We start from the raw sequence: 13,182 nt of genomic DNA, 5'->3' as shown, positions 1-13,182 counted from the left end.
ACCATTTTGTAATAGAGTGAAAAAAACCCATGTTCCGCTGTCTCATTATTCGTTGTCATAGGACATATTTGGGGCCAGGTGTATAAATATGTCTGTTTGTATATGCTGTTAGTGAAGGTGTTCTTTAAGCTGGTAAAATAAAAGTTCAAGATGCCTAGATACACAAGGACTAACATAGCAGACACTGCTGCTGCGGGAGATGAAAATGAAGGAGCAGTTGGTTATAGTGAAGTCGATGAAGAATATAGACGAGAACAACGAACGCAGGACTCAGAAAATAGGTTAGATAACCTAGCCGAGTTAATGAACAGACTCTTAGTTGAATGAGAAGAGGAGCAGCGTGCAACCACAGCATATGTGACGTACATGGACGAAGTTCAAGCGCACATAAATGGAAGCACACATGCACAGCCGAGTGAAGAAACACAAAACGTTGTAGTTCAAAAATTACCAGAAATCCAGGTAAGTTTTAGTCCTTTTGATGATCAACAAGTGTAATGAAGAGTTTCAATCGATCGAAGTGTTTTTGAGAGATTTCAAAGTAGCCACATATGGGTGGTCAGAAAAAGAAAAAGCAATTTAAGTAATTACATTGCTGAAAGATGCTCCGGCAATGGAGGTCATGTGTTGGCCACAAGACAGTTTAAGAAGTTATACGGAAATAAAACGACGTTTGAGAAATACGCCTTACCCGATGCTAGAAAAGGGGACATGAAGGAAAATTACAAACCCAAAATTCGATAGGGGGAGACAGTTCTCAGTTTTGCAACTTGCATTTTTTCGAGATTGTGATTCGTTTGCTACACGGAGTGCCAATCTCCCAGAAGGTGATAAAAAAGCAATTGCCCATAAACATATCCGCAGATTAGTAAACCCGTATTTATGTAGTTATTTGTTCGATGACAATCGCTCGTTAGCAAACGTAGTGATGGCGATACAAAACATTCTAGACAGTTTGCCAGAAGAAAAAATGACAGAGAATAATTGCACCGATGCTGGAAAGGTGGCAGCCATAAGAGGCACTCACCAACCCCCCAACCCGGGAGAGGGGAGAACGTAGTCAGCAGGTGAGAATAGCCTTTAGATGTTGGCAGTGTGGGGGAGAGGGGCACCAACGAGTGGAGTGCCTCACCCTTAAGATCCCCACTCTGTTACACTTGTCAGGCCTACGGTCACCTATCTCGACAGTGCCCAGCACAAAACGCCGAGGGTGGGCGGGCCGTAGTACACGCACACCACACCCCGCCCAACATCAGAGGAAAAGGAAACAGAGGAGGGGGGAGACGAGGGAGATCGATGCCCTCCACATGACAGCAGAAGCAGCAGCCGAGGCAGCGGTGAGAGAGACTATGATGAACTCCGTGGAGCATGCACTGGAACCTCCCTTGGTATCACCGACCTCACCCCCGTAGCACTAGGGACAGGAACAAGGGCCAGCGGTATTGCAAGCGAGGTCGTTGGCACGTTCCCCACATACCCTAATGGGCGGCTTAGAATTTTAGCAGTCAGGATTGACTTACAAGATAAGTCCATTCGAGCGCTGATCGACACAGGAGCAAGCGTTTCGCTTATTGATAAAGGAATCTTCTCCAACCCACTACAGTCAGCGGCATCCATCATCCTCGACACGCCAGGAGGAAATAAACTACACGCAAGGCATACAACGATCATTAACTTTAAGGTGGGATCTGTGAAGTTTACCTATGCATTTTTTGTCTTGCCCACCTTGGAAATTCCAGGAATCGAGGCTATATTAGGGTTGGATTTTATATTGAGTAATCATATATACATTTTCGGGGAAAAACATAGAATAACAGTAAAAGTAGGAGGATGTATTTTGCCAATAGAAAGCCATGAGAGTAAATGCTTGTGCGGGAAAGGAGAGACAACTAAGTAAGGTAACAGCTGTACTTGAAAGAGGAGAAGTATTGCCTCCCCAGACACTTACGAGGATATCAGTGACCCCGTGTCAGCCTCTCCCAGAGGGAACCAAGGTCGTAGTTAAGCCCCATGACAAAGGGACACACGTAGTCTTAGAGAAATAAAAGGGAACAGAGCTGATATAACGATAGTTAATTTGTTAAATAAAAGAGTTGTGTTAGGAAGTGATTCTCTGTGTGAATTGGAGTAATATGAAATGGCTAATAATGGAATCTTGGGAGCCACAACTCCAGCCCGTACAGACAAATGCCCTAAGAACTTGATTATGCAAGCTCGAAAACTATGCCCTCCAGAATATCAACCTGTAGTTAGTAACATTGTTAATGATTATTCTGATGTAATTGCAATTAGAGACGAGCCACTTGGGAGGATTGATCTATTTCCCTTTAGCATTGAAACTGGGCAGGCGGAGCCGATCAGGTCAAGGCCTTATAAGGTACTCATTCATTTCCAGGGAGAGATAGAAAACGGATTTTGAGCGAAGCGAAAAATCTATTTTTGGGTGAGATAGCCATGATGTCCTGATGGAAGGTTCCTTCAGTAGCTTCCTAAGGGTATATATGACTACAGTAGATATTCCCAGAGAATTAAACTAAAGGTTTCACAGAATTCTAACTTCTGGCGCGAGTACCCATAAGGTTTCCCTTTAGGATATCGTATAATAACAGGGGACGTATGCTTGACACGCCACATAGCTATCTGCACCCCACATAGCGTTTACGCTTCGAGGGGGAAGTGTGGTAAGTATGGGAGGAGCCGTTACAAAACTCTCCTCCTTCGTTACTGTTACGGTACTCGGCGACATCACATTCGGCCGCCATGTTGGATTGATGCCGCCAGAGCGCGCTTTCCTCATTCCTTCCGGCGTATATACCAGCCTCCATGATACAATAAGATAGGAAGGGGCCAGACAGGCTGGAATAGAGAACCAGGGCGGGTCCATCAGGACATCATGGCTATCTCAGCCAAAAATAGATTTTTCGCGCTGTTTTTTGGGCTCAAGCCATGACGTCCTGATGGAAGTGTACCAGAGAATTAATGTATCGTGGATTTATTCCCTTTATAGTGCCTTCGACTTCTAAACAATATCCCTTTGGTCTGATGACCGTAGAGACCGTGACATCTCCGTTACATGTCACTACAGATAAGCATGTACCATGTTATTGCTTCCTGCCCCCCGGCAGGGAAGTCCTATTTGGACGTAAGGAACATCTTGAAGTTTACTTGATGAAGAAACTCACCTGTAGTCGAAGATCTTGCCAGTCTCGTGGACAGATCAGGGAAGTTGAGTAATTGTGTTGGAACAATTTTCCTTTTCTTCTAGGTGAGTATGCATCAAGTAGAAGCAATATTATAACATAGATTATAATAATGTTCAAATAATAAGGATAATAAAATTCTCTAACAGTGTTTTATTTCATATGTTAGGGCAAAATGAGACACATATGGTAACGAAAAATTCTATTTTATTCAATAAAATTTTAGAATTAATATGAAATAGGAAAATTTCAATAAAATGTAGTTAACAAACATAGACTAAAAACAACAGATGACGTGGGTGTGGAATCTGTAAAGAAAGAACTTTCCATTACACACATGAGTTCCAAGGGAACTATAAAGTCTTTTAGACATGTGGCACACGTGTTCTTGTCTATGTTACTTCACCTTTATAGAAGAACAGTTCTTAGTGTCACCAGGTGGCACTTAAAATCACTATGTTTCGCACTAGGCTCAACACAGGCACCCGTTGAGTTAGAGTCTCGAATAACTCACTGTTCTGCGCAGCACTAAGCAGCAGGCTTTAACACACTACCTGCTGCTACCACATAACGCTTCAACTCGTGCACCTGCTTCGCATAGTGTTTGAAAAACACTCTTGAGGATTTCTAGCCTGTGAATGATTGAAGACTTTCGAAATCCATTGCTTGGAAAAAGTTTAGGGAAGAAGCGACTTTCCTGGGATCATGACCTGTGGGTGTACTGTCAGGATCTGCTCTGCGAATAAAGTAGGTGATCTTCGCCCTTAGTTGTTTGAGTGACAAATCAGATCCCGATGTCTCTCCTTTAAAAAGCTGTCCTCCGCCAAAGTCTGAAGTTCTTCGAAGATAGACCTTTAGACTCCACTGAGCATAGAGAGACATCTTCCTTCAGAGGGCAGATTCTCCAGGGTCCCCACCTTTTGGTGGGAAGTTCATTCTTGGCGAAAAACGTTAGGTCAGGGAAGAGGGTAAGTTCACCTGTCTCGGCGAACTGTATCTGGCCCTCTTCTCTAGATAAGGCCACTATTTCACTGACTCGGACTCCCAAGGCAAGAGCAAAAAGGAAAATCCCTCTTTGAGTCAAGTTTTTTCAGAGGGCAAGACTCATTGGCCAGACCAGAGGCAAAAGGGAGCAACTTATCAAGAGACCAGGAGATGGGTCTCTATGGGGGTGCAGGATGGAGTCTAGCACATGCCTTTGGCAGCTTGTTAAAGATGTTGTTGGACAGGTTTATCTGGAAGGCATAAAGTAATGGTCTTGTCAAGCAAGCGGAAATCGTGTTGGCTGCCAAGCCTTGTCCATGAAGGTGAATGAAGAAGGACAGACAAAAGTCTATAGAGATTTCTGTAGGATTTTTAGCCTTGACGAAGGACACCCATTTCTTCCAGGATGACTCGTATTGCCTTCTGGTAGACTTTGTTTTGTATTCCTCTAGGAAGTCTAAACATTTCTTTGAGATCCCAAACCTCTTCTTCACGGCTAGGGAGAGAAAATCATGAGATGAAGGTCTCGGGTTTTCCTTGATGAAGCGAAGACAGTCGACTTCTGAACCTGCTGGGAGAGAACTGGGTCCGGCAGAGGGATAAGCTTGGGTTGTAACTCCAAGATTAGAGGGAACCAGTTGCTCCGGGGCCACTTGGGTGCCACTAGGGCTGCTGTTCCCTTGAAGGTTCTCAGCTTGGTGAGGACTTTCAGCAGAAGGTTGGGTGGAGGGAACAGGTAAATCTTGGACCATCTGTTCCAGTCCAGGGACATGGCGTCCACCGCTTCCGCTCTGGGGTCCTCGTATGGGGCCACGTAGAGAGGAAGTTGCTTGTTGTCGCTCGTCGCGAAGAGGTCGATCTGCAGTTCCGGGACTTGACGGGAGATGAAGGAGAATGATTCTGCGTCTAGGGACCATTCCGACTCTATTGGGGTTATCCTTGATAGTGCGTCCGCTGTCACGTTGTGGAATCCTTGTAGGTGGACTGCTGAGAGGTGCCATCTTTTCTTGCCCGCCAGGCGGAAGATGGGCAGTAACATTTGGTTGAGTTGGGGTGATATTGAGCCCTGATGATTAAGACATCTGACCACAACGGCGCTGTCCAGAGTTAGACAGATGTGGATCGAGGGACGTGGAGACAGTCTCTTCATAGTAAGAAGAACCGCCATGGCCTCCAAGATGTTGATGTGAAACATCTTGAATAGGGGAGACCATGTTCCTTGAACTTGTCGCTGATGGGAGTGACCCCCCCCTCCCATCCCTCTAACTAAGCATCCGTGTGGATAATGACCGACGGAGGTGGTGGCTGAAGAGGAACTGATCTTCTCAGGTTCTTTGCTCTGACCATGGCTTTAGGAGTGAGCGAAGCCTGGTTTTTAGAGGTCTCTTGAGATCTCTTCGTGCGATGGATGCGTATCTTCTCCAGACTCCCGATGCATCTTTTAGCTGTGCTCATAGCACTGGGTCTGTCACTGAGGTGAACTGGAGGGAGTCGAGCACCTGTTCCTGTTGTCGTCTTGAAATCCGTTTGGATTTTAAGAGTCTCTTGACAGAACTTGCTATTTCTTCCCTTTTCTTCAAAGGGATGGAAAGATGGTGTGACTGAAGGTTCCAACGGATTCCCAGCCATTGGAACTTCTAAGCTGGAGACAGTCGAGACTTTTTGGTATTGATTTTGAAACCCAGATGTTCCAGGAACTGGGTTACCTTTCTGGAAGCACGCGAGCATTCTTCTGAGGAGGCTGCCCAAACCAGCCAGTCGTCTAGGTAAGCCATCACCTGGACGCCTTGTAGGCGTAGCTGTTGGACGATTGTGTCTGCGAGCTTCGTGAAGATTCTTGGGGCTATGTTGAGTCCGAAGGGCATGGCCCTGAAAGCGTACTGCCTTCTTTGAAGCTTGAATCCTAGGTAGGAGGAAGCCTGGTGATTCATTGGAATGTGCCAGTAGGCGTCCGCCAAGTCTATTGAGACCGTGTAAGCCTTGTGAGATAGTAGGGCTCTTATATGTTGATGGGTCAGCATCTTGAATTTGTTGTTCGTTATGAATTTGTTGAGAGGGGACAAGTCCAGAATGACTCGGAGGTTGTCGGAGTCCTTGGGAACACAGAAGAGTCTTCCCTGGAACCTGGTGGACTGTACCCTCTCGATCACCTTCTTGTTCAAGAGTTCTAGGATGTATTCTTCCAGGACGGGGGTGGAGTGTTGGAACAATTGGTAGAAGGTTGGAGGTGGTGTTATTCAGCTCCACCCTATTCCCTTCTTGATGATGCTGTGAACCCAAGGATCGAAGGTCCAACGATCCTGAAAGTGGCGGAGTCTTCCTCCCACCGGAAGCATTTCATTGCTTCTGGTTTCCCGAGGATTTTCCACTTCGGCCGCCTGCTCCCCTCGCTCCTCTCCCTCTAGATGGACGTCGAAAGGAGTCTTTGCCGGAGCCTCTACCTTTGGGGCGAAAGGTAGTGGACTGTCTTTCATAGGCTGGTGTGAAGACTGGTGACTGAGCCACCACCGGCTGAGGGACCAACTGAAAGGTCTGTTGTGACTGAGCCACCAACTGGGGAGTAGCGAGTGCCGGAAACTGGCGTTTAGCCTGGCGCTGGTGGGGTCGGGGCTTGTTCGACTTCTTCCCAGGTTGGGGGCCATCATCCTGAGAAGATTTCCTCTTTCGTGACATGCCCCACTTGTTGAGAAGGTTCCGGTTCTCGGTGGCGGCTCTGTCAACGATCTCTTTCACGAGGTCGTTAGGAAAGAGATATTTACCCAAAATGTTGAAGGAAATCAGTTTCCGGGGTTCCCGCTTGACGGTGGCATCCACAAACACGAATTCTCTAAAGGCTCTCCGGGCCTTGTTGAAGCTGTATAAGTCCTTCGTCAAGGTGGCAAGGTGAGTCTTTGCGAGAACCATGTAGAAGCCTGGGACCCGAATGTCCCTGATCATTGTCTCAAGCTGCACTTGAAGAGATAGAGAGGCAGCCAGCCTCTCTTTTGTGTCTTGCTCCCAACACAGAAGGTACTCGGTGAGCTTGGGGAGGTTCTCGTTAAACTGCCGTCCCACGACGTCAGCCTCCAACTTTCCTACCAAGAAAGTAAACTGGATATCTTTCCAGATTTTGTCGTCGGGAGGGAGGGTGAGGGAGAGAGGCCTACATTCCTCCAATGTAGGGCAGGGTTTTCCTTCCTCCACCGCCTTCAGCACTGCCAGCAGGGATTTTTCGGGGAAAGGAAAGACCATGGTGGCAGGAGCAAGAAAGGATGGGTGCTTCTTGCTTAGGGCCGGCACCTTGGAGTTGGTGTAGCCCCTGTTCTTGAGGCAGTTGGCTCAAAGAGCTTGAGCCTTAGCGTGGTCAAATACGATGACATCCTTAGGCTCGGTCTCCTCCTTGGAGACTGGCTCGGACTTGAGACGGATGTAACAGTCCGGGTAGGCTTCAAAACTAGGCCAGAACTCCACCTCTTCAAGGGGGACGGCACCTAGTTTAGCATTAACAATGATACGTGCGCTCGTGATGGGCATGTGTTCTGCTTGCCACCAGGGGCTGGTCACTGAGCAGGGGGGAAGATCTTTGACACTGATCTTCTTCAGCGTCTGTTTCGACAGACGCAGGATCTCCCTCTTAAGGTCCGCATGTCCCTAGTGGAACCTCTCATCCAGGAGTGCCACCAAGGCTTGGAGGCTATCCTGGGTGCCCACCACTGCAGGTACTGGGGTGACGGAGGTAGAGGGGACAAGTTCTGTTATTGCAACGGAAGAAACAGAGGGGGCGCGGGCGATCTCGCCCTCGGAGTCGGGAGTCTCCACCTGCTCCTCCTCTTCTTGACCCCCAGCCATCAGGGTCCTTTCGGTAGAGTCCGACGCATCCGACATCCTCTCCACTTCGTCGAGATGACAGTCTTGGAGAGCGTGTAAGCTTAGGATAGGTTAGCTGGAAAAGAGGCAGGAATGACACATACTTGTGCAACCCGCCCAGTCAATTGCCGTGACCCCATATCATAACTAATTCTAGGAGCTCCCCATGAGCCTAGAGAGGAGGAAGAAACATCCACATTGGATGAGCTAAGCTTAGACTTCCTCCAGGGAATTAGATACTGTGGGGGGGGGAGAACTGAATTCATTCAGTATAGAAGAGAAAAGGGAGAGCGAGTTCTCCCTATTCAGATTAGGTCTCGGCAAGGGATTGCGCATGGATGCATAGAGTATGCTGAAAGAATTTACTGCACAACTATACACAATAGTTTTCAGTCTAGGGTATGTACTATACTGTAGATGTACTGGCTATCATCTATAGCTGTACAATAGTCACTGCCGGCACTGGGCTGGCAGGGGGAGAAGTGACTGTCCACTGTAGAGATGTGATTAGGTGGCGCCGGCAGCGTGACGGCATGCCGGAAGCGCGCCGGGCGCCGGCAAATCTCCATCAAGGGGAAACCCTTCCCAGCCATCAGTCTATGTGGCAGAGAGAGAGGGCGACACCTCTGGTTGATGGCAGATCGCCGGCAAGCCGGCGGCCTCCGGCAGCCGGCAACCGACCGGCAAAGGTATTCCAACACTGACGTCAATCAATGAGACAGAGAGGATACCAGGAGACAGTGACAGTTGATGCCGGCAGTGTGGAGGCGGCAGTGGACCGGCACTGGTAGAGAGAGAGATAGGATAGTAGAAGAGAGAGAGAAGGGTAGTACTCAACACCCATTCCTCTTCTTCCCCCGGAAGGAGTGTTCAAATGAAAGGGAGAGGGTAACAACCTTTCATCCAGTCTCAGCAGAGCTGGCAGCCGGCTCGAGTTGCAGGTGGCGGTCCAAGGGAGGACCGAAGAACACTCTAAGATAGAGAGGTTTTCCACCGGCAGACCGACCTGTCATATGCTAACCATAGTTCGACTATATGTGGGAGGCATAGCAGTCCGGGATGACCAGCGAAAGGACCAAGCCGAACCCACAACCCACCGGTTCGGCAGGGGAGTTATAGGACAGCGGACAGAAGTGTGATGGCTAGGCCAACACAAAAGGACAGAGGGGGGAGGGGTAAGGGTCCTGAGGGGGAGTGTAGGAGGGGGCGTAGCACCCACCGGTACTCCCAGGGAGGGATTCTGTTCAGGGCTAGCACTATCCAGGTGTAGGAAGAATCCATTCCCCAGCCTAGGGTAGGTTAGCACAGAGAAGGTACAGCACTAGTGTTCTGTCCTAAACTATAAATAAACAGAATCCCTTTGGGCTGCCTAACCTAGGCTAGGGGAACAAGTCCCCCAAACTAGGAAAGACAGGGGTAGGACAAGTCGCTAGACCACAGGGAGGAAGGGTCTTAACCCTACCAGGTGTGGACTAGGGGGAAGGGCAGAGCACCCCCCCCTTCACCCACCAGTAGGGACCAGAAGGAGAGTACATTCTCTTAATGGTGTAGCTGGGGGTAAACGACTGGTACTCTGAGATTCTGTCCCAAACTCAAAGCGCATGTACTATGGCAAGGAGTGGGGAAAGAAAAACCTAGCCTAACCTTACTCGAAGATGATTCAAGGTAAGGAGGACTAGGATGTAGCCTAGGCTACGTCAGAGGGAGGAGATTACCTTGGGTAAGGTAACTGGGGAGGCGAGGAAGTATACAAGAGCCCTAGTGTTAGGTTAGGGGCAAGGGAGTCGACTACCAAGATCACCGAAACCCCTTGAATACTTCCTAGAAGGCGAAAACAAATGTCCAATCACTGAATCTTATATGTATAAATGCCTATATCTTCATTTCATAAATTAACACTAGGAACACTTATTATATCATGCATGAAAGTAAACAAAAATGCCTAGGCTATCGAGCCTAGGGGCTAGACTAGCAAGCTAGCATGAGAATCGGCTACCTACACTCGCTAAAATGAATACCATCGGCATAATATAATTAATTCCTAGCAATGAAGACTAAATAACTAATACTGGTAATTAGTTATAAGACCGGGAAGGCTGTTCAGACTAACTAAATAAAGCATGCGAGGCGAACAGCAGCGTCATGGATGACGCCTCCGGTCAAGGCACAGCTCCGCCTCAAAACACAGTATTTCAAGATAAAAAGACGTTACTTTACGGCTAGAGCTTATTTATATAATACAAGAATATGGTACTCAACTTTCCAGAAGAAGGCGAGGCAGAAGATTGCGACATTACGAATCACTTAGCGAAAACTGGGAAAAAGGCACCTAGTCATATACGCTACAAGCGAAGGAATGAGGAAAGCGCGCTCTGGCGGCATCAATCCAACATGGCGGCCGGATGTGATGTCGCTGAGTATCGTAACAGTAACGGAGGAGGAGAGTTTTGTAACGGCTACTCCCATACTTGCCACACTTCCCCCTCGAAGCGTAAATGCTTTGTGGGGTGCAGATAGCTATGTGGCGTGTCAAGCATACGTCCCCTGTTATTATACGATATCCTAAAGGGAAACCTTATGGGTACTCGCGCTAGAAGTTAGAATTCTGTGAAACCTTTATTTTAATTCTCTGGGAATATCTACTGCAGTCATATATACCCTTAGGAAGCTACTGAAGGAACCTTCTATCAGGACATCATGGCTTGAACCCAAAAAGGGAAATTAGTAAATTAAGGGAATAAGGGATTATCAAGGAGAGCGAATCTCCCTGGGCTTCTCCAATTGTAGCTTTTAGGAAAAAGGATGGCTCGGTAAGATTGTTTGTTGATTACAGGAAGTTGAATGCAGTCAGTAAGGATAATGCATTTCCATTGCCCTCGATTGAAGAAGTACTTGTGTAGGTACAGGATAATAAATATCTTACAACTATCGATTTAAAATCTGGATACTATCAAATACACATTTAGGAAGACAGTAACCGTAAAACGGCATTTATAGCCAACGATCAACTATTTCAGTTCAATTTTCTAACTTTCGGTGTTAAAAATGGTCTTAGTCATTTTTCTAGAGTAATGATTGCGGTTTTTTCTCCCTTAATTGGCTATAATGTTCTTGTTTGTTTAGATATCATAATTACAGCGAAAATGGCTGAACTTAATGATATTTGTAAAGTTTTAGAAGCATTGCGACGTAGTGGTATGAAATTAATTTATTAGTGTGCAAATTTTTCTGTAAACATGTCGAATTTTTCGGTTGTATAATAACCCCAGAAGGTATCCAACCCTGCCCCAGTACAGTAGAAGCTTATTAGAGATTTCCCCAGCCCACGTACCTCTAAGGAAGTAGCTGGGTTCCGTGGGTTCGCTGGGTATTACCGTAAATTCATAAGAGGTTTTGGAGAGATAGCAAGATCATTAGAGGCTTTAAAGGAACAAAAAGTAATAAATTGGGGAGTGGGAGAAGAAAGGGCCTTTAACCATTTGAAAGCTGCCTTAACTAGCAATGACTTACTCGCATATCCTGGGTTTGATCGCCCGTTTTTAGTGACAACAGATGCGAGTAGCGTAGCTATTGGTGGCGTAATTTCTCAACGAGGTGATAAAGGCAGAGAGCGAGCCATTCCTTTTGCATCCAAGGCATTAAAGGGGGCAGAAAAGAATTATAGTACATTCGATCGAGAGGCATTGGCTATTCTTTGGGTTCTAGAGAGGCATCATCTGTTTTTATTAGGTCAGCCGATTGAGTTGCAAAGTGATCATTGCCCCTTACAGGATTTATTTTACAAAGGTGACCTGACATCTAGACAAGCGAGATGGATTGAAAGATTGCTAGAGTTTAACATAAATGGGTTTAACCACATAGAAGGTAAAGGTAACGAGGTAGCTGATGCCCTCTCTAGAGGTGCAGTAATAGGAGTAACAATTAGGGAACAAAAGAGGAACGAAGAATGAAAATAAAATACTGAATGCCCGTATCAAAATAGAAAACGGTATGTGAATTCACGCGAGGAGCAATCAGAAAATGAGATCCGGGAGTAGGAGAGAGAGAGAGAGTTAGAGATGTTGGAGGGAGAGAGAGATGGAAATAGTGAACGTGAATAACTGAGGGTGGCCGAGGACATGACCAGGGGTGTCCAGAATTAGTGCCCTGATGATACAGGTGTGATTGACTTGGGAGGTTGGGACATAAAGGATGTCCGAGAGGGACAGAAAAAAAGAGGAATGGATGGAAAGAGTGCAAGCAGTGATTAAAGGGGAATCGGAGAGTTATCCATCATTTCTGATTGTGCCTCGTGAGAATTTTCTTTTATAGAGAATATCTTTTATCGCACTTACAAGAAGAGGGGAGGAGAATTTTGTGCACGGGTAGTTCTTCCTCCCTCTTTGATTAATCGAGCCATCAACATTTTACATGCAAGTCCATATGCAGGGCATTTAGGGATTGATAGAACATTAAGGAGAGCATGAGAATCCTTCTTTTGGTTAGGGATGAAAAAATCTTTAGAAAATTATATAAAATGTTGTCATGCTTGTAATTGTTTCAAAGAACATAAAAACACTGTAATGGGAGACAGACAGTGGCCTGTGATTCCTATTAAATCTTATAGGGTGCATATGGATGGGGTAGGACCATTTCCTACTGGTATAACATAATATAAGTATATATGTGTATTTTTGGATGCATTTACTCGTTACACTCATACTTAAGCAATGCTGGATAAATCAGCGAATTCATTAGCACAGGCGCTGTGTTCTTACATTACTAGGTTTGGTTGCCCGAAAATTTTGATAAGTAATAATGGTCTCAAGTTTATAAATAAAGTGGTGAAATTGGTCACGGACTTGATGAAAATTGAACACTTTTCAGTGACCTCATATAGGCCTTCAGCTAATGGCTTAGTGGAATCGCATAATAGGAAAGTGGTGCAAATTTTACGTTACTTAGTGGCTGATGACCCCCCTTTATTGGCACGCCATACTTCTTACAGCTGAGCTAGCTTCGAACATTGCATATAATGCTTCGCTCAAGGACACACCTTTCTCTTTAGTGTATGGACAGGAACCTGTGTTACCATATTTGGTCTTGATTAATTCGCAACAGTTGTCAAATTATTCAACTGAGAAATATCGTGTCTATTCACTGAATCTCTTAA

The sequence above is a fragment of the Palaemon carinicauda genome, chromosome 9 (assembly GCF_036898095.1).
Source record: "Palaemon carinicauda isolate YSFRI2023 chromosome 9, ASM3689809v2, whole genome shotgun sequence".
Classification (NCBI taxonomy): Eukaryota; Metazoa; Arthropoda; class Malacostraca; order Decapoda; family Palaemonidae; genus Palaemon; species Palaemon carinicauda.
The sequence above is the reverse complement of the archived record's forward strand: the minus strand, read 5'-3'. Positions refer to the sequence as shown.